Source organism: Ursus americanus, chromosome 20 (genome assembly GCF_024610735.1).
Source record: "Ursus americanus isolate L20-20 chromosome 20, mUrsAme1.1.p, whole genome shotgun sequence".
Classification (NCBI taxonomy): Eukaryota; Metazoa; Chordata; class Mammalia; order Carnivora; family Ursidae; genus Ursus; species Ursus americanus.
In genome coordinates, this window is record NC_142146.1 from 41,616,048 (window position 1) to 41,636,845 (window position 20,798).

At 35.4% G+C, this 20,798-nt stretch overlaps 1 protein-coding gene across 1 annotated transcript in view; it reads right to left on the reverse strand.

Annotated features, from left to right (window-relative positions):
• Positions 1-20,772, reverse strand: part of PLSCR4 (phospholipid scramblase 4) — a 43,897-nt gene extending 23,125 nt beyond the window's left edge. The window contains exons 1-2 of the mRNA XM_045813253.2: positions 20,633-20,772; positions 20,108-20,156 (exon numbers count right to left, since the gene is read on the reverse strand). The gene's annotated coding sequence lies outside the window, so the exon portion shown is untranslated. The remainder of the gene's footprint in view (positions 1-20,107; positions 20,157-20,632) is intronic.
• Positions 20,773-20,798: the final 26 nt, after the last annotated feature.

Below are 20,798 nucleotides of genomic sequence, written 5' to 3' on the forward strand. Positions count from 1 at the left end.
CTCAGCTGGGAGTTTGCTTCTCCCTCTCCCTCTGCCCCTCCCCTTGCTTGTGCTCTGTCTCTCTCTCAAATGAATAAATAAAATCATTAAAAAAAAAAAGGTATTCTGGGGCATATCAAAAAGTCAGACCAAACTGCAGGCCAATCAAAGGACAACAAGTATTTGATCCTGTTCCTTCAATGATGGTAATCTCTGGTGTGTAGAAAATGAATGTTTCTAGAACCTTAAATCCTGGACAGTCTTAGGAATATACCCTCAAGTGACCCTTGAACATGTATACAGAAGATACATACAAAAATGCTGACATACTGTTCACATTAAAAGAAACTAAAAACATTCCTAATGTCCATCAATGGTACATTAAACAAATAAATTATGGTACATTCCTATGATGCAAGAATATACTGTAGTGAAAACAAACTGTAGCCATATACATCAAGAGAAATGAATCTCGAAATTATGACAATAAAAAAAAAAGTCATTGGAGAACACATATATGATATCATTTAAGAATGTCCAAATGTAGGAAAATGAAACAGAACATTTTTTTTTCTGATACATACACAGGGGAAACTTTGAAGAAAAGTTAGGGAATAACATACAATTCAGGAAAATGGGTACATGCAGAGATAGAGTGTGGGGCAAGTGTTTCGTTGTGGCCCACAGGGGCTTGAAGTTTCTCCTTATGTCCTAGTTTACAGGGTGGTGAGACGGGGGGTGATGGGTTCTTACTAGTCTTTAAAAGGTACATGTTTAAATATGTATATTTATGTGTCTGACATGATTTCACAATACAAAAGAACTATTTGACAGTTTTATGTTGCGTATAACTTTCTATCTGTTGTTCCTTTCTACATTAATCCTGGGAACTGTAAACAATGAAGAAACGGTGTCAGAAACTAGTTAGAACAGATGATTCAGTGCCTTAGTGAAAGGGAATTATCCGTCCATGCATCTATCACCTATTCAACTGTCTATAGTGGCAAATGGTAGAGTATAATGCAAAAGCAGCACATTTTAACAATTGCTGAATTTAGGTAAAGACAGAGATTTGAATATTTTTATGTTCAGGGTAAAAACTTGAAGGAAGAAATACAGAATTCTGGATCCCAAATATGAAGCAGTACTTTTGGGGTTCAGGCCTGGAAATCTGTACTTTCAATACAGTCCCTGTGTTCAGGCATGTTGGAGGCTGATCTTGTGTACAGAAAAATAACAGTTCTCAAGCATGTCAGGCAGAGCTTAGAATTCAAATCTGATTTAAGTGATTGAGTCACACCTTGAAAAAATATACCGATCTTTAAATTAAAAAAAATATATAAATGTTTTAAAAAGCAACTAACATCAAAATATACCTACACATTGCCTCACAAGTTGCAGGTATTTGCAGGATTTACCTCCCCTCTCCTTTGAGATGCTGTTTTCCTTTTGCACCTCAAATTCTCTTCCCTTTGTTATAAAATTTTACCATATACTTTTATCCAAACTGTTACATAAGGCAGGATAATTTCTAGTTGGTACAAGCACAAATCCCTTAACAGGGATGGTGTTCACAGGATTTACCTCCCCAGTAACATCCAGTAGATCGTTTTCAGATTTCCCAATCACTCAGCAAGGACAGAAAGTGCCATAGGTTGAAAAGAGACGGGGTTTTGGCTTTACAACAGATGGAATTCAGATTAGAAAACTGAACTGTGTCTCCACAACAAGTTAGCATGATATAGTTCCAAGAGCTCTTAATTCCAAAGGTCTTCCGCATTTTTAGGGCTTAAGCTGCATACAGGGGAATCTAAGCCAACTGGAACCCAGTAAAGAAGCAAAGAAGACATGGGCTAGACAGGACGAGGTTGGTGAAGCTGTGGTTTGCTGCTTTACAAGGCAGCCCCGGCATCATAAATGGCATTCCACAGCAAGAGATCGTTTACATGGACACCCCTTGCTGCATCCAACATTGCAGCTGACACTGTACCTTGTTCTTCAGTTCCACCTTTGCAAACAGTGACGTGCAAGCAAAGCTCAATGAAACCACTGAAATCAGATAGTATGAACAGTGGCTCACACAGACAGATCCCAGGCATCCCTAATGGTTATGTGACTTTGAGTGATTATTCTGCAGTTGGGTTATCTGTTGTGTCATGGGCAATATGACAGCTACATCCACCTCAAAGAACTGTTGTGAAGACTGACATGGTACACTCAGAGAGCACTTTTATTTATTCATTAAAAATTCTATTTTATTTTTTAAAAAGATTTTATTTATTTATTTGACAGAGAGAGAGAGTACAAACAGGGGGAGTGGCAGGCAGAGGGAGAAACAGGCTCCCTATTGAATCCCAGACGATTCGCCAACAGAGCCACCCAGGCACCCCCTCAGATAGCACTTTTAAAAACAGTGCCTGGCACACAGCAAATCCTCAACAAGCACGTATTACTATAACTTCACTAGGTAAAATAAACCAGCTTGTGAAGAGACCAAGAATAAGTGTCTGTCTTCAAGTGTAGTGTAAAAAAAGCTCTTTGCCATTCAGCCATTTAACAGGCATTACTAAGCATCCCTGGTGAAGACTTTATTCTGGGTTTCAAGCTGACATCAATAACTCCCCATTGTCTACCAGCAGTGAGAATGGTTCTAGCAGACATGATTTTACAAGTGCTGTTGGTAATGAGTTTCAAATTGGAAGAAACTAGGAGAAAGAAAATGGAGGCATTGCTGGAGGGCTTTTTCCTATTTGTAGCTAAATGAAAGACAAATGACTTAGAGCACATCTTACATGTCTAAAGGATTTGCTATTAGATTTTAGTAGGATAGTGACATTAATTATATTATTCAGATGACTGGATTTATCCACTACTGGATTTATCCAGTAATGGACTTTAAAAATTGCAGACAATTATAGTTACATTAAAGACATCTTCTAAAAATAACAATAATCATTACATCTCCAAGATATAAATAGTGAGGTTATTTTTTAATTACCCTCCATTAGAAAAAAAACAGTATTTATGTCTATATTAGTGTAGTACTTCATGGCATATATTCAAATGAGATAATATATCTGTAATATTACATCTGATTTATTTGAAAGCCTTGATGAAACTCTTATTGAATGTAAATGGTATTTTTCAAGCATTCACAATTTATAAACCTTATTTCACAAGAATCCATGCTGGGTAAATATAAGTTAATGTGCTAATAGTCCCACGAATGCATACATGCCTTGCTTAAAAAAGAAATATTTAATTAGGCTTTGATTAATCTCTCATGTATTAATCATTTTCTTCCATTTCCACAGGAAGTGATGGCTACTCAAGTTCAGTTGTTTCAGGTAACTTTGTGTTGTTGCGTATGAAAGATTTTGTCTGGCCTTTGTCCCAGGCTCTGGGGAGACACTTCTGAACGCTCAGAATTTTCCGAGCGATGGGAGTGCCTTTATTAATCATGGTGGGCCCTTGGACCACACCTCAGTTTATGCTAAGGAGATGTCACAGGATGGGGGCGGATCATGCCAAAAGGTCACTGTATTAAGACGGTGATATTTTGAGCTATGTTATATTTTACTTATCTCTTAACTTCTGGGGAGATGAGAGAGGCTGGAGATTTACTTCAACCACTTGGCTAATGATTCAAGTAACCATGCCTATGTAATGACACCTCAATAAAAACTTTGGCCACTGAAGCTGGAGTGAGCTTCTAGGTGGCAAACACATCAGTATGTTGGGAGCGAATGCATTCTGACTCCACAGGAAAGAGGCATGAAAGTTTCATACCTGAAACGCTACCAGATCTCACCCAATGTGTCTCTTCCTTTGGCTGGTCCTAATCTTTACCCTTCATAATGAAACCTGCATTGTAAATGTAGCACTTAGAATTCTGTGAGTCATTCTAGTGAATGATCAAACCTGAGAGGGTGATTTGTAGCCAGTTGCTCTGAAGTATGGGTGACCTGGGGATCCCTGAGGTTAGGGCTTCAGTGGCAGCAGTCTTACTGGGGATTGTACCTTTAAACTTGTGGAGTCTGTCCTAACTCTGGGTGGTTAGTGTCAGAACTGAACTTCAGTGCTTAGATTTTTGGAAAAGTTGCTGAACTATTACAAACAGAGGTACATATATATATTTCTGATCACAACAGTAAAACATCATCATTTGTAAAGCATCAGTAAGTATAAAGAAATGAACATAACTCTTTCATAAACCCACTTTCAAAAAAAACTATTCTTAAAATGTTGGTGAATATCCTGTGTGTGTATGACTTTATGATTCTGTGAGTATGAATGGGGGGTTTTATAATAAACATTATTAGAAATACTGTGAACTAACAAATATATGTGTTTAAATGTAAGGTACCAATGACTACCTTCACTTATTCAAACTATTCCATTTTTATTGTTCATACCTTTCTAGTATTGTGACTAATGTTATAAAATTTCAATTTACATAAGTATTGTACAAACTTCTTATAATTAAATAATTTTAGAAGAAATCGATTTGTGTTCTATAGGTGAATGTTTTCACAACTTAGGGAACATTTTGCCAAACTATTTTCTTTCTAGCAAGGCTCCTTCAGTTTAAACACAAATCATGTGAGTGACCATCTCAGTGTTAATAAATATTACCTCCCTTTAAACTTTGCCAATTTGCTAGGTGAAAAACTTATTTTGTATTATCGTGCCATTAAACACAATTCTTAATTCAATCACTATTCAAAATAATGTGCTTCCTGAAAGAGAAATTTTAATGGATATTGTGGCTTACAGATTTTAAAGAATCACTCATGAAAATATTACAAAATAGCAGGTACTCAGCACTGTATGGAAGGAACTTTTATTTACACATTCAAAAGGATTGTTGATTCTTCATTTTTAAGTGACCCTTTAAATACCTCTTGCTAATTAAAAGATATAAAACTTTTATTCACTTCTTTGAATGAAGCAAGACAAAGACAAATGGAAATTTAATGTATGCCTAGATAAAGAGCCCCCAAAATTGGAAGTTTAAAAGCAACAGGTGCATTGTGTCCCTATTTAGCTTGCCCATGAATTCTGGGTTGAATATTAAAATAGCTCTACCTCACTGAAAGAAAATCCAAATTAACACACATGTTCAGGGTAGCCTCTGTAAAATCACTGCCAAAGAACAAACTAGTTCAAATCAGATTTGACTGGAATAGCCAAAAATATGGCCTCTAAGTCTCCCTAATTCTTATACGTTTAGGGTTTAATTAGTTTTTATGCAATAAATTCACTAGACATTATTATTATTATTATTATTATTATTATTATTATTATTACATTTTTTAATCTTCCATTAATGGATGAAAAAGGCTGGGATGCCCAAGAATCATAAAGAGCTTTAGAAATGAGGTATTATAACAGAGGGGGAAACTGAGGCACAGAGGAGTTATTTAAAGGCTTTTCCCTGAGGGTGTACAGCCATTAAGAAGTACTGCCAGCATCTGACCAGTAATCCAGTTCCCCCCAGGCTACAGCACCTTGCTGCTACACCTCAGCCTTCCTCTTCCCCATAACTGCAGCCACACAAAATCCTTCAATATTTACCTTTAAGGTAGGGTGCAGTGGAAAAAATACTAGAAAAATAAATATAATCTAATGAGCTACTCTTGTTTCTGGTGATAGATGGTAGAATTAAAAGGCAGAAACTAGTTTGAATGTTTCTTTTTGAATATGAAATTCATTTCATAAATGGGTGGGTCTGGTCTTTGAAATGTTCTTATAGTAATGGTGACACATTTATATTAATCCATCTATTTCAGCTCACCAAAAGTTTTGTGGATTATGAATACACTAATTCATACGTGCTATTACCAAGGATAATATTGGCTACAAATGTTAAACTGAGTCCGTTTACTTACTTTACTGAATATGATGAGATATGTGAAGAATTCATTGCACACACAAAAAAATTCTGCAGTAAGATTTCTCATGACATAAACAGAGATCAGGAAGAAAATGCTTCCTGGGAACTGGCCCAAGGGGAGATCATGTTTATAAATGGAAGTACTGGGGTCTCAGCTATTCTACTCTGGCCCAATAGACTCACTGGACCAAAAAGAAAACACTTTTCTGTCTTGGAGGTGGTGCCATGTGGTGGCGAGAGTGGATAAGAGCAGGCAGGGCAGTGGAGAGTGAGCCTCCTGGTAAGAAACCTTAAGGAGAACAGGGAGAGAGAAAATTAGCAGCAGTTACAAGCATAAACAGCTTGGGAAAGATAAGGGCTTTAATGAGGATTAAATTTTGGTGGTTACCTACTGATTAAGAAAATCAATTTCCAGCATAGCATCTTAATAAGACTCCAAATTTTTTTTTTTTTTTAAGATTTTATTTATTTATTTGACAGAGTGAGAGACAGCAAGAGAGGGAACACAAGCAGGGGGAGTGGGAGAGGGAGAAGCAGGCTTCCCGCTGAGCAGGGAGCCCGATGCGGGGCTCGATCCCAGGATGCTGGGATCATGACCTGAGATGAAGGCAGACACTTAACGACTGAGCCACCCAGGAGCCCCAAGACTCCAAATCTTTTAACATAATATTCAAAATACAATTATCCAGGATACAGTACACATGTACAAAAAACCAGAAAAGTCTCAACTTATGTGGGTTGAGAGCCACCACTAAAAACACTACTCATAAAGATAGAATCCAATACACAAAGATAAAATCCAAGCACAATGACAGATTAAATACCACAAAAATATTCAAATAATGCTAAAAAAAAAAAAGACAGGAAATGAGACACAGAAGAACGAAAAAGAAAACAAGCAGGTATAAATTCAAATCTACCAATAGTACATTAAATGTAATGTATTAAACATAACAATGAAGAGACATACATTATCAAAATAGATAAATGGATATTTTTTTAATGATCCAATTACATGCTCAAAAAAGAAACTCATTCAAATGTAATGATAAAGTAGACTGAAAGGAAAAAGAAAAGATATACCAAGCAAACATGTAAAAGAAAGATGGAATGTTAAGACAAATTGAAAACAAGCAGCAGCTGAGTGTCGATCAATAGATGAGTGGATAGAGAAGATGTGACACACACAGACACACACACATAACAAAGGATGAGATCTTACCATTTGCAACAACAACATGGATGGACCTAGAAGGTATGATGCTAAGTGAAATAAGTCAGACTGAGAAAAACAAATACCATATGATTTCACTCATATGTGGAATCTAAAAAGCAAAACAAACAAACAGCAAAATCAGACCTATAAATACAGAGAACCAATGGCTGCCAGAGAAGCGGGTTGGGGGATGGGCAAAAATGGGTAGGGCAGAGTGGGGACATAGAGGTTTCCAGTTATGGAATGCATAGGTCACAGGAATAAAAGGCACGGCATAGGGAATATATAGCCAATGATACTGTAACACTGGTGTACGGTGACAGAGGGTAGCTCCACTTATGGTGAGAATAGCATAATGTATAGAGATCTTGAATCACTATGTCATACACCCAAAACTAATGTAATAACTATACTCAAAGTAAAAAATTTAAAGAAAATGTCTGATATAAATCCTACCTTAATAGACATGGGTTAAACGATCTAGTCAAAGGCAAAGATTGGCAGAATGGGTATAAAAGAAAGAAAAAAACATGATCCAACTATACACAGCAAACAAGAGACACAGTTAAGATTTAAAAACAAACAGGTTGAAAGTAAAAGAATCAAAAAGGTAAATACCATGCAAGCAAGTCCTAACCAAAAAGTGCAGTGGCTACAGCCTTTAAGATAAAACTATTACAGGAGACAAGGATATTTCATAATAATAAAAGGATCAATTCACCAGGAAAATGGAACAATTATACATATATGTGCACATAACAAGACAGTCACAAAATAAACAAGCAAAACTGGGCAGAAGTGAGGGAAAAAACAGGCAATTCAACAATAATGTTTGACACTTCAACATCCCATTTTCAATAATGAAAGGACCAACTGAGCAGAAAATCAATAAAGAAACAGAAGACTTGAACATTTTTTGAACTAAACCTGTCATTTATAGAACATTGCATCCAACAACAGCAGACCACATTCTTCTCAAGTGTACATGGATCATTCTCCAAGATAGATCATGCATCGGTCCATGAAACAAACTTCAATAAACCTTAAAAGACTGAAATCATATAAAATGTTCTCTGAAAACAATGAAATTAAATTTAGAAATCAAAAACAGAAAAAAATTGGGGAAATTCATAATACGTGGAAATTAAACAATATACTTCTCAATAGGCAACAAACTAGAAAAAAATTCACAAGGAAACTTAGAAAATGCTTTGAGATGAATGAAAATGAAAAGACAAAATGCCAAAAACTTATAAAATACAGCTAGCACCATGCTTAAACCCAAATTTATGCTAGTCAATGCACAATGTTTTTAAAAAGATGTTTCTCAAATCAGTAACCCAATCTTCCACTTCAAGAAAATAAAAAAAAAGCAGATTAAAACTAAAACAAGTGGAAAGAAATAGTAAAGATTAAAGTAGAAATAAAACAGAAAAAAAAAGAAAATGAACAAAACTTTTTGTTTTGAGAAGATCAACAAAACTGACAAACTTATTGCTGAACTAATGAATAAACAAAGAGAGAAGACTCAAATTACTAAAATCATGAACAAAAGCAGGCATACTGCTATCAACCTTACAGTGAAAAAAAAAAGAATTGTAAAGAAATAATATAAACTATCATATAATAAAAACTTAGATACACCAGATAAAATGGACAAATTATTAGAAAGATATAATCTACCAAAACTAACTGAAGAAGAAAAAGAAAACCTGAATAGAACCATAACAAGAGATTGAATTAGTAATCAAATTTCCACAGAGAGCCCAGGCACAGATGACTTCTTTGGTGAGTTCTACCAAATGCTTAATAATAAATACTAATCCTTCATAAACTCTTCTAAAAAATAAAAGTGAACGTATCCCACCTCATTCTATGAGTCACTAACACCATGATATCAAAATCAAAGACCTCACAAGGAAAGAAAGCTACACTAATATCTCCTATGACTATAGCTACAAAAGTCCTCAACACTAGGAAATGGAATACAGCAACATATAAAAAGATTTATACACTGTTACCAAGTGGGATTTATGACAGTAATAAGATACTGGTTTAACATACAAAAATCAAGGAATGATTTAATAATAAAAAAGTAAAAAACACAATCAGCTCAATAGATGCAGAAAAATATTTGACAGAGCTCAGTACCTTCTCACTACAAAACAAAACAAAATCCCTAAACAACCACCAGTCAACAACCTAGAAATGCAATGAAACTTCTCTAATCTGATAAAAAGCATTTATAAAGTGCCTCACTGTTAAGATTATATTCAATGGAGAAAGACTGAATGCACTCCCCCTAAGACCAAAGAACAAGACTAGAAGGTCCACTGTCACCACTTCTATTTAATTGTACTAGATCTTCTTTTTTTTTTGAAGATTTTATTTATTTGAGAGAGAGAGTGTGCGCACAAGTGGGGGGGAGGTTGGTGCAGAGAGAGAGGGAGAAGCAGACTCTCCGCTGAGCAGGGAGCCCAACGTGGGGCTCGATCCCAGGACCCCAAGATCATGACCTGAGCCAAAGGCAGGCACTTAACTGACTGGAGCCACCCAGGTGCCCCTGTACTAGAACTTCTAGCCAGAGCAATTAGGTTAGAAAAAAATAATAACAAAACGTATTGAGATTGGAAATGAAGAAAGTGATGTATCTTACACATAGACATTCCTAAGGAATCTGGTAAACACTATTAGAACTAATAAACAAGTTCAACGATGTGGCAGGACATAGAATCAATATGCAAAAATCAAGTGTCTTCTATACACTGGCAATGAATAAAACAAACCAATTCCATTTATAACAGTACCAAAAAATAACATACGTAGGAATAAATTTAATGAAAAAGTATAAAACTTGTATATTGAAAACTAAAAAATCATGTTGAAATAAATCAAGTAAGATTTAAATAAAAGCACAGACATTCCAAGTTCATAGATCAGACAACTTAATAGTTAAGATGACAATACCCCGCAAATTCATCTATATGTTTAACATTATCTCTATCAAAATTGAAGTTGCCTTTTTTAAGGAATTAATGAGCTAAACATAAAATTCATATGGAAACAAAAGAAAACTCTAACAAGCCAAAATAATCTTAAAAACAAAGAACAAAGATGGAGGATTCAAACTTCTTGATTTTAGAACTTACTATGGTTTTTCCAAAGAGACATCCAGATGGTCAAGATACATGAAAAGATGCTCCACATCACTTATCATCAAGGAAATACAAATTAAAACCACAATGAGATATCACCTCACACCAGTCAGAATGGCTAAAATTAGCACAGGAAGCAACAGATGTTGGCGAGGATGTGGAGAAAAGGGAACCCTCTCACACTGTTGGTGAGAATGCAAACTGGTGCAACCACTATGGAAAACAGTACAGAGGTTCCTCAAAAAGTTAAAAATAGAGCTACCCTATGACCCAGCAACTGCACTACTATTTACCCAAAGGATACAAAAATATTGATTTAAAGGGGCACATGCACCCTGATGTTTATAGCAGCATTACCAACAATAGCCAAATTATGGAAAGAGCCCAAATGTCCACTGACTGATGAATGGATAAAGAAGGTGTGGTGTATATATATAAATGGAATATTACTCGGCCATCAAAAAATGACATCTTGCCATTTACGATGATGTGGATAGAGCTAGACAGTATCATGCTAAGCAAAATAAGCAAAATAAGTCAGAGAAAGATAAATATCATATGATTTCACTCATACAAAATTTAAGGAATTTAAGAACCAGATGAACATAGGGGAAAGGGAAAAAAAAGAGGGAAGCAAACCATAAGAGATTCTTAACTACAGAGAACAAACTGAGGGTTGCTGGAGGGGAGGTGGGAGGTGGGGGGTAGGCTAAATGGGGGATGGGGATTAAAGAAGGTACTTGTGTTGAGCATTGGGTGTTATATGTAAGTGATGAATCACTAAATTCTACTCCTGAAACCAATTATGACACTTTATATTAACTAGAATTTAAATAAAAATTTGAAAAAAATTAAATAAATAAATAAATACATACATACATAAATACATAAATAAAACTTACACAAAGCTACAGTAATCCAAATAGTGTGGTACTGGCCTATGATAGACATATAGACCAATGAAACAGAACTGGGTGCCAAGACCATTCAACAAGGAAGGCGTAGTCTTTTCAACAGTGTTGGGAAAACTGTGTATCTACATACAAAAGAATGGATTTAGACCCCTACAATATCCCATACAAAATAATTAAGTCAAAATGGACCATAAAGCTAAATGTAAAAGGTAGAACTAAGAAATTTTAAAAGAAAAATGGGAGCAAATCATCATCACTTTGGGTTAGGCAATGGTTTCACAGATATGACACCAACAGCATAGGCAACAACAAAAAAGAAATAAATAAAGTGGACTTCATCAAAATTGTAAAAGTTTGTGGTTCAAAGAATACCATCGGGAAAATTAAAAAGAAATAATCTACATAATGAGATAAAATATTTGTATATCTGGTAAGGGACTTTTATCCAGAATATAGGGAGAACATTCAGAACTCAGTAATAAAAGACAAATAACCCAACTGAAAAATAGGATTTGGACACTTTTTCAGGAAAGATACATGAATGCCAATAAGGACATAAAAAGATTCTCAACACCATTAGTCATCAAAGGCATGCAAATCAAAACTACAATTAACTTTTCCATCTACTAAGATAGCTATAATAAAAAAGACAGACAATAACAAGAGTCAGCAAATATGAGGAGACACTGGAAACCCTCCTTCACTGCTGGTGGAAATGCAAAATGGTGCAGCTGCTCTAGAAAGCAGTCTGGCAGTTCCTTGAAAGACTAAACATAGAGTTTAATATGGTTAATACGGTTAAACATATGACAGCAATTTTATTCCTAGGTACATACTAAAGAGAAATAAAAACATTTTCACAAAAACATGTACACAGCAACATTATTTGAAATAGCCAAAAAATGGAAACAACTCAAATGTCCACCAACTGCTGAATGGGTAAACTTTGACAAGTGATATATCCTCACAATGGGATATTGTTCAGCCATAAACGATAATAAAGTCTAATACATACAACTTGAATGAACCTTGAAAACATTAATCGAAAGAAAGTAAAAGAGTGAAAGAAGTCAGTCACAAAAGACCATATACTGTATAATTGATTCCTTTTACATGAACTATCCGGAATAGGCAAGTCTATAAGGGTAGAAAGATTAGGGGTTGCAAGAGGCTGGAGGGAAAGTGACAGGAATGCAGAATGACTGCTATTGGGCATGAGTTTGTTTTTGGAATTATGAAAATTTTCTAATATTAGATTGTGGTGAGGGCTGCAAAACTTTGTGAGTACAGTAAAAAGCAATAAACTTTAGACAAATGAATTTTATGACATGTGAACTATATCTCAATGAAGTTATTAAGAGAAAAAAAGCTGGAATTAATATTCCACAAGTAGATTTCAGAGCAAAGAAAATTATCAGAGGGCCATCATTGAAAAGTAGGAGTCAAACCAAGATATAGCAATCCTAAATGTCACTCCACCTAAAAACAGGGCTTCAAAATCCATGAAGCTAACACTGACAGCATTGAAAGGAGCAACAGACAAGTCCCCAGTTACAGCTGGAGTCTTGAACACTTACTTTCTCCTTCAGGAATCTACAGCACCAGTGGAGAGATACTCAGCTATAACACTAAAGAACTGAAATCAGCCAACAGCGACATTTATAGAACACTCCACTCAACCACATCAGAATACCCATTCTTTACAACACATGGAAACTTCACCCAGACAGGCCAGATTCTGGGTCATAAAACAAACCTTTAAAAATTATAAAGTATTTTTTAAAAATTAAAAAGGATTAGGGCACCTGGGTGGCTCAGTCAGTTAAGTGGCTGCCTTCGGCTCAGGTCATGATCTCGGGATCCTGGGATGGGGCCCTATGGCAGGCTCCATGCTGTGCTTCTCCCTCTCCCTCTATAGCTCCCCTCCCCCTCATGCTCTCTCTCTCTAATAAATAAAATCTTAAAAAAATGACAAAGGACTAAAATCAAACAAAGTGTGTTTTCTGACTATACTGTAATGTACCTGGAAATCACTAACTGAAGAGTAACGGGAAAATCTCCAACCACTTAGAAATAAAAACGACACACTTCTAAATAATCCATAGTCAAAAAAGACATCTCAAGGGAAATAAGAAAAATATTTTGAACTGAATGAAAACAATAGGTCATGAATGTGGTGAACTTCCAGAAGTATATACATTTTCTAAAGATTTTATAAACTGAAAGTTATTCATATAGCAATTTCCCCCAAAGCTGACCTCATGTGTGGATTTCAACTACAGTTAATATAACTTCCTTGGGTAGCTGAAATACTACTGATACCATCTTTTATTATCTACTTGCAAACTAACTGATTTACATTTAAATTTGGAAAACCACTTAACAATATTAACAATTTCCTTCTCCTCTTAAAAATGTGATTGTCCCAGGGTAAATTTATCAACCTTAATAGCTTTCTGGGATTTAGCTATTGCAATGATCATATATTAGATTCTGTGTGGGGTCAGTTCTTTCACAATAATGAAATAGTCTGCAAAAACACTGTATACATAGTTTAGGTTAAGGACTTTCCATATGTATCACAAAGCAAACAGCATGATGAATCCAGCAAAATCCACCTCATTATGCCTCAATAAAGTCATCACCTGTTTAAATATATCTTATTATCCTTCCTTGGATAAAGGCCCAACACTGAAATTAGAAAGAAAATACTTTTCTACTGGGAATATTTAATTATTCAAAATAGAAACATAGAATGCATAAGCACATATTATAAACTAAGAAAATGATTTCAAAAGTCTGGGACAAAATCAAATTTGCAGATCTTTTATTTCTTTTCTACTGGGAAAACTTTTCAAAACTTTTATAAGCATATAAACCTCCAACATTAAAACAACACAAAAACAATTGAGAAAATAAAACTGAAATAAAAATTAACACCTTCTACAGCTCAATATGATAGTGGTGTTTTGTGTAGATTTTTTAGCTGGATTGAGTTGCTAAGAATATTTTTAAGTAAATAAATATTCTTAGATTATGACATAAAATAAAGTTTTTTTTTAAACTTTTGCTAAAATGCTATTCAAAGTTACTTGACATAGTAGAAATTTTTAAAAGATTAATAGGATATGCAACTTTCCTACAAAAATATTCCAAATATTAAGTCACCATTTGATGTTAACATTTCCAAAATAAACGTAGACATTTCTCTGCCTTCTTAATCCAATATTGTTAAGAATATTTAAGAAGGTCAAATTTGCTAAGTATGTTATTAAATAATATGGTCCAGTTTGTTGTGAATGTAAAAATTACAAAATTTTCATCACATTGAAACTGAAAAAACTATGCAAACATTTCATAAAGAGAACTTCAGTCAGATAGAACACATACAGACAAATATGTGTTAGGTATACAAACCTGAAAGTTTGAACAAATTGATTTCCAAAGTTCCTTCCCACACAAAATTCTGTACCTCAGCAATCAAGTACATTAAGTCTCAAGGAGGAAGAAGCAGGTGTATTAAAGAAATTTGGAACTATTCCAAATATGCCATATACCACATGAGACCACGTGATGCTGACATTGCTGATTTAGGCCCACACTCTGAGAACCGCAAATCTAAGGGACTTCTTTCTCTAAGTGTATGAAGCTTGAAACCATTTCCCAAGTGAGTCTGATATACCCCTCACCACACACCCACCCATCCATAACTACAGATTAACAACCTCTCTTTCTCCAGTAAAAATCCATCTTCGAAAGGAATCATATCTTAATAAACTCCATTAAATCTTCAATTTACTAATGCAACACCTATCTAATTTTCCTCAAACCTCACTGGTAAACCCAAGTAAATCTCTTCTGAAGTTCCAAAGAAATCCAAGATACGCTGTAAAATTTTTAAGTGATGCATTCTCATTCTTGTATTAGGAATATAATCTAATAGATTTTATAATCTGAATTGAAAAAGAATAAAAAGAAATAAAACAATATACTCTGTAACTATTTAGATCTCAAGTTCAGCAAAGTTGAAATGTTTTACACACACTTCCAAGTACGATTCTCTTTATAGACTTTGAGCCAAAATCCTGGCTCCTGTAAGTATGTATAATTGTGTTGATTAGTTTTACGGGTTTCTCGGTTACCAGGGAACTGGATAGTTGAGTGGGCTCAACATGAATGGATTAAAGTCCTATGACTGAAGAATTCCGTCACTCTGTTCCACACCTTGGCAACTTAATAGGTTGCTGTCACATAGCTAGAATTAAGAAACTATCCAACTCAAAAAGCTATTACAAAGGCTTGCACTAACAAGATAAACCTCGGTCTGTTACTTTAGGATAAAATATGCAGTAGAAATGTCCCGAAGATGCACAGAATCTCTCATTAAGACTATTTGTAGAACATGTATTTATTTAATTATATCTTTGCATGAAATCAGCCCTACAAAAAACTTCAAAGAAACTGTGGTTTTCACTAGGAACAAAAATGTTGGCAAAATCTAATCAATTTTTACTGTTATGTTTTTATAACCGATATAAACATATTTCTTATTTTGGTCACACCATGATTCCTTCCCAATGAAAGGTCTGTGGTGGAATATTTACTTCTTTTTAGCAGAGAAGAATCTTGGAGGTTGGTTATTTGGCTTTGTTTTAAAATAAAAGAATGAGATTAGGAGGTGCCTCGGTGGCTCAGTCAGTTGTGTCTGACTCTTGGTTTAGGCTCAGGTCATGACCTCAGGTTCCTGAGATCAAGCCCTAGGGTAGGCTCTGCATGCTCAGTAGGGAGACTGCTTCTCTCCCTCTCCCTCTGTCCCTTTCCCCACTCGTGTGTGCACTTTCTCTCTCTCAAATAAATAAACATTTAAAAAATAAATAAATAAAATAAGAGAATGAGATTAAATAGAAGCAAAGTGGGGCATCTGGTTGGCTTAGTGGATTGTGTCTGACTCTTGATTTGGACTCAGGTCATGACCTCAGGGTCCTGAGATTGAGCCCCACATAGGGCTCTGTGCTCAGCAGGAAGTGTGCTTGAGATTCTCTCTCCCTCTGCCCCTCCCTGCAGCGCTCCCGTGCATGTGCCCACACCTCTCTCTCTAAGCAAAGTGACAGCCACAGTTCGTAAATAGTTTTATTAGACACTAAATTGGTTTCAATTGTTTGAAAAGAATATTAGGCTTCTCCATTTTAGCTTTCAAGGGAGAAATGTTTTTGTTACTTGGAGTACAAAAATACCAGAAGAGTAATATTATTCATAATATTTATACAATACATTTAAGGAAACATTACCATGTCAATTATGATACCTGGAAGATTACCATAAAATGCCTTATTGTGTCATTTTCTGGCTAGTCTTCTAGTATTAAAAACTGTACCAAAACAGGATGGCATATGACCTACAATTAAGTCATTTTGATAAGAAACCTTACATTTATAAGAACATATTTTAAAATAGGTATTATCTGCAAACAAACACTGAAATTAATCAAGTAGTCAAGGAGTACATATACTTATACCATGAAAAGTAAAAATCCCTCCTACCTAGATCCCCATTTCTCATTTCAAAAGGCAACCATAGATGGACTTTTTGTCTTCCATGAGATTTTCTAAGTATACACAAACTAATATATCTTTTAATACAAATGACAGTCTTCTATATACCTTTCTGCACTTTGTTTCTGCATGTGTTAAAATGTTTTGATGTTGACTACAATTCATATAACCTTATTCTTTTGAATGGCTGTACAATTTAATTGGCCTATTTTAAATTCCAGTTAGTAAACATAGTATAATATTAATTTCAGGTGTACAATAGAGTGATTCAATACTCCCATATATCGCCTGGTGCTCATCACAAGTGTCCTCCTTAATCCCCATCACCTATTTAACCCATCCGCCTGCCCAGCTCCATTTTGGTAATCATCAGTTTTAACTGGTCTATTAATGATGAAAATTTAAATAGTTTCCAAATACATGCAATTAAAAGCATGCTATAATAGACTTATATATACTTCTTTTTGTGCCTGAGTCTTAAATTCCTGGAAGCAGACTGCTGGATCAAAGTATTGTGCATTTTTATTTTGACATATATTCTCAAATTGTATTCCAAACAATTTGAATCGGTTCATATGAGACAAAAATGTGTGAGATTCCTAATATGATGTTTTATCAACATTTTTGTCATTGCCAATCTGAAAAGTAAAACCACTTTATTTTCTAGATCTTATGAGTAAGTTGAGCAGTTTTTATTACATTTAAAAGTAATATGCAACCCCATTTCTGTGAACTGTTTGTCATTTGTCCATTTTTCTGTTTGTCTTTTTTTTTAGATTTTATTCATATGAATAGTATTAGAACTTTAAGAATGTTTTCCCCCAAATTTGTCATTTATTTTTTCTTCATTTTTGCCATACACTCTTTTCTACTTTTTGTAGTCCAATTTTAGTTTTCTTTTTAAGCATCTCTCTCTTATCCTGAAGTACTGTAAAGGTTAATTTTAATTTTAGTACAATGCTGCTGAAATACATTAAGAACATGAACATTCCCTGCATTTTTTATTTGTAAGAAAGTTAACAGGCTGTAAAATCCCTCAGGCAAAAGTTTTCAGTTGTGTGCCTCTAAGAAACATCATAGTACTCAATACTAAGAAAGGAGATAAAGGAAGGAATTTTCAAAGGAAGACACAAAGAGGACATTCAAAAATAAAGTAAATGAAGAGAACAACATGGAAAGCTTTGTGAAAGAAAATATATTTTTTCCACATTGAATGACAACTAATATATCCAGAAAGGAATTAATCTATATAAATTACTAAATACACTTCCAGGACCTTTATTATTTATTATTTTTCCTATTATAATAACATCACTTTTCCCTTAGACACACATATATTATAGAACTAAGAGAACGTGAATACACATAATATAATTCAGTCTGGTTCTACATTTTATTTACAAAAATGTTGTTACTGTATATATATTCTATTTATATATATATACTGTTTCAACTTGTTTTTTGTGTTCCAACTTATAATATACTTTGGACATATTTCCACCAACATTTAGAGCTATTAAATGTTTCAAACTATACATTATCCCACCTTTGGATGTACCATAAATTATGTAACCAAATTCCAAACAATGGTTATGAAATTGTTTCCAAGTTTTCTGTATTACAAATAATGCTACTGTGAACATCTTTGACAGAGTTTTATTTGCACGCTTAAGAGCATGATAAACTCCAGTGACTGAATATTTGAAAAGTTTAATAGCTATCACCATAAAAAAGCTTTACCAATACATTTCCACTAAGAGTTTGTTAGACTGTATTTCTCTCATTACATTATCAACAATACTGAATATTATCAGACTTTCAAAATCAGTAAGACACACAAAAACTCTTACTTTAATTGTACTTTTCTGATAATTAGCCTGGCCAAGTATACTGCTTGCCATTTGCATTTCTCTTGCTTTGAACTGACTCTTTATGTCCTCAAACTGATTGTTGATTTTAAAAGTCTTAATGAGAGTTCTAGGCATACTAGTATAATTAGCTCTTTTTCTGTTAACAATTTCCCTATTTGTATGTTTTCTGAACGCAAATTGTTAGTAAGAACCATGTCCCTAAATAGGCTGTAGGTTTTTGTATCAACCTCAAAAAAATTTACCCACATGCCATGTTCACAAATATTCATTTGGGTTTTCCTCTTTTACTTTCAGATTTCATACCTTAAGATTAAAATTAATAAGTCATCTAGATTACATTTGTGTGCTAAGAGTAAGAAAGTTCCAGTTTTATTACGAGTTTTCCCAAATAAATACCTGATTATTTAAATATGATCAATTACATGACATTTCTTCCCCACCTGATTTAACATGTATGTTTATAAAATGGGAGCATTCCTTTTATTCTGAAATCTGTCCAGTTTCATTGACTTGTCTGCTCTATTCCCTATTCCACAGTCTTTTAACCACTATAGCTTGATAATACCTTTTATTATGTAGTAAAGAATATCTACTGTTTTTGCACATGGGCTAAACAGCTGACTTAGAAACAAAAAAAATCAGGAATCTATTTAATTTATATATTCTCTTAAAGAAATTGTATATTTAGAAAAACCGTATTTTACAGCATTTTTACTTATGCATTCATTGTATGTTCACGTCTGTAGTTTTACCTTTTTTTTTAGTAAGTTTTCAATTTCGTGTTATTTCAGGCTAAAATGGTTTATTTTGTTCAGTTGTATTTTTTTGTTTATGTAACATCTATTGATACCTATTAGTTAGATGCAATTGGATCCTATAATCTATCTATAGGCTAGATGCAATTGGACACTTCATTAAATTCTTTTTCTAGGATATTTTCAGTTGTTTCCTATAGACATTCAAGATACACAATCACATTATGTGTAAAAAGAAATAATTTCGTTTCTTTTTCCCCTACTCAGAATGTTAATGTGTTCCCTTGCCAGATATCACTGACCTATATATACCATTCACAACGTCACAGAATGTCATGAGCATTCTTCGCTTTTCCAAATCTAATGGAAATGACGCTAGTATTTCAAAATTAACGAAGACAATTGAGTGAAATATTAAATCCATAGTCTTAAGTAGGTGGGAAATCAATCTTTTTTTTATATGGTATGAAATCAATCCTAATAGCTTCATCTGTACTCGTTTTGGTAGCTACACTTTAAATATGCAATACAGAATCAAAAACTCAACTGAACTGTAGATCCTAAGATAAAAATACCAGAAAAGTAAATGAAAGAAAAATCTAAGTCTTGAAACATAAACGTTTTGTTTTATAGAAACATACCAAGTACACCCCAAGATAAATTACATCTCCTCAGTTTGTCCGCATTTTTAAAATGAGAGAAGGGTTCTCTCCTGTAACCCACGCCCCTCCGCCCGCCAAATCTCTGAAGTTACCACAAACCCTTTTACCTGCGAATCAGCCTGGAAGGAGTACCTGAGTGCTGCGCCGAGGGGATGCCTGCGAGAGACGCAAGGGGAGCCCGGTCAGGAAGGACCCGGCCTGCGGGGCAGAGATCCTCGGGTGGCCAGGGCGGCCCCCAAGCAACGCGCCTTCCTCCCGCGGGACACGCTAGAAAGGAGACGGGGAGGGCCGGGAAGCGCAGCCAACTCTCCCAGAGCGCATTTTTGCTCCTGAAGAACGGTCTTCCCAACAGAAGCTTTCATTCCGGGGCCGCTGCCGCTGCCCGACCCCCAACCCAGGGATGGAAACAGGCTCTGCCTGTCCCCCGCCGCGTCTCCGGACAGACGCGCGCCCGGAGCCCCGAAACTCCCGCACCACGTGAGGATGCAGCGCGCGGCACAGCGGGCGGGCGAGTGCCAGCCCACAGCGCCGCGCGTCCCCGCGTCCGCCAGCTCCCGGCCTCCCCTCATCACGCAGCTCCGCGCCCGCGCCTCCCGGACCCCGCTCCTCGCCCGCCGCTGGGCCCCACTCACCGCCCGGCTCGCTGTCCTCTCCGCACCCACGACGCCAGGCCCGGGGTCTAACTTTCCCCGCCGAGCGGGGTAAAGACAAGGGGCGGGGAAAGAGAGAAGGAAGAGGAGGACTTTTCAAATTAAAAACAAACTAGTGCCCGGAGGGGACGGGGCGGTGCGGGGCTCA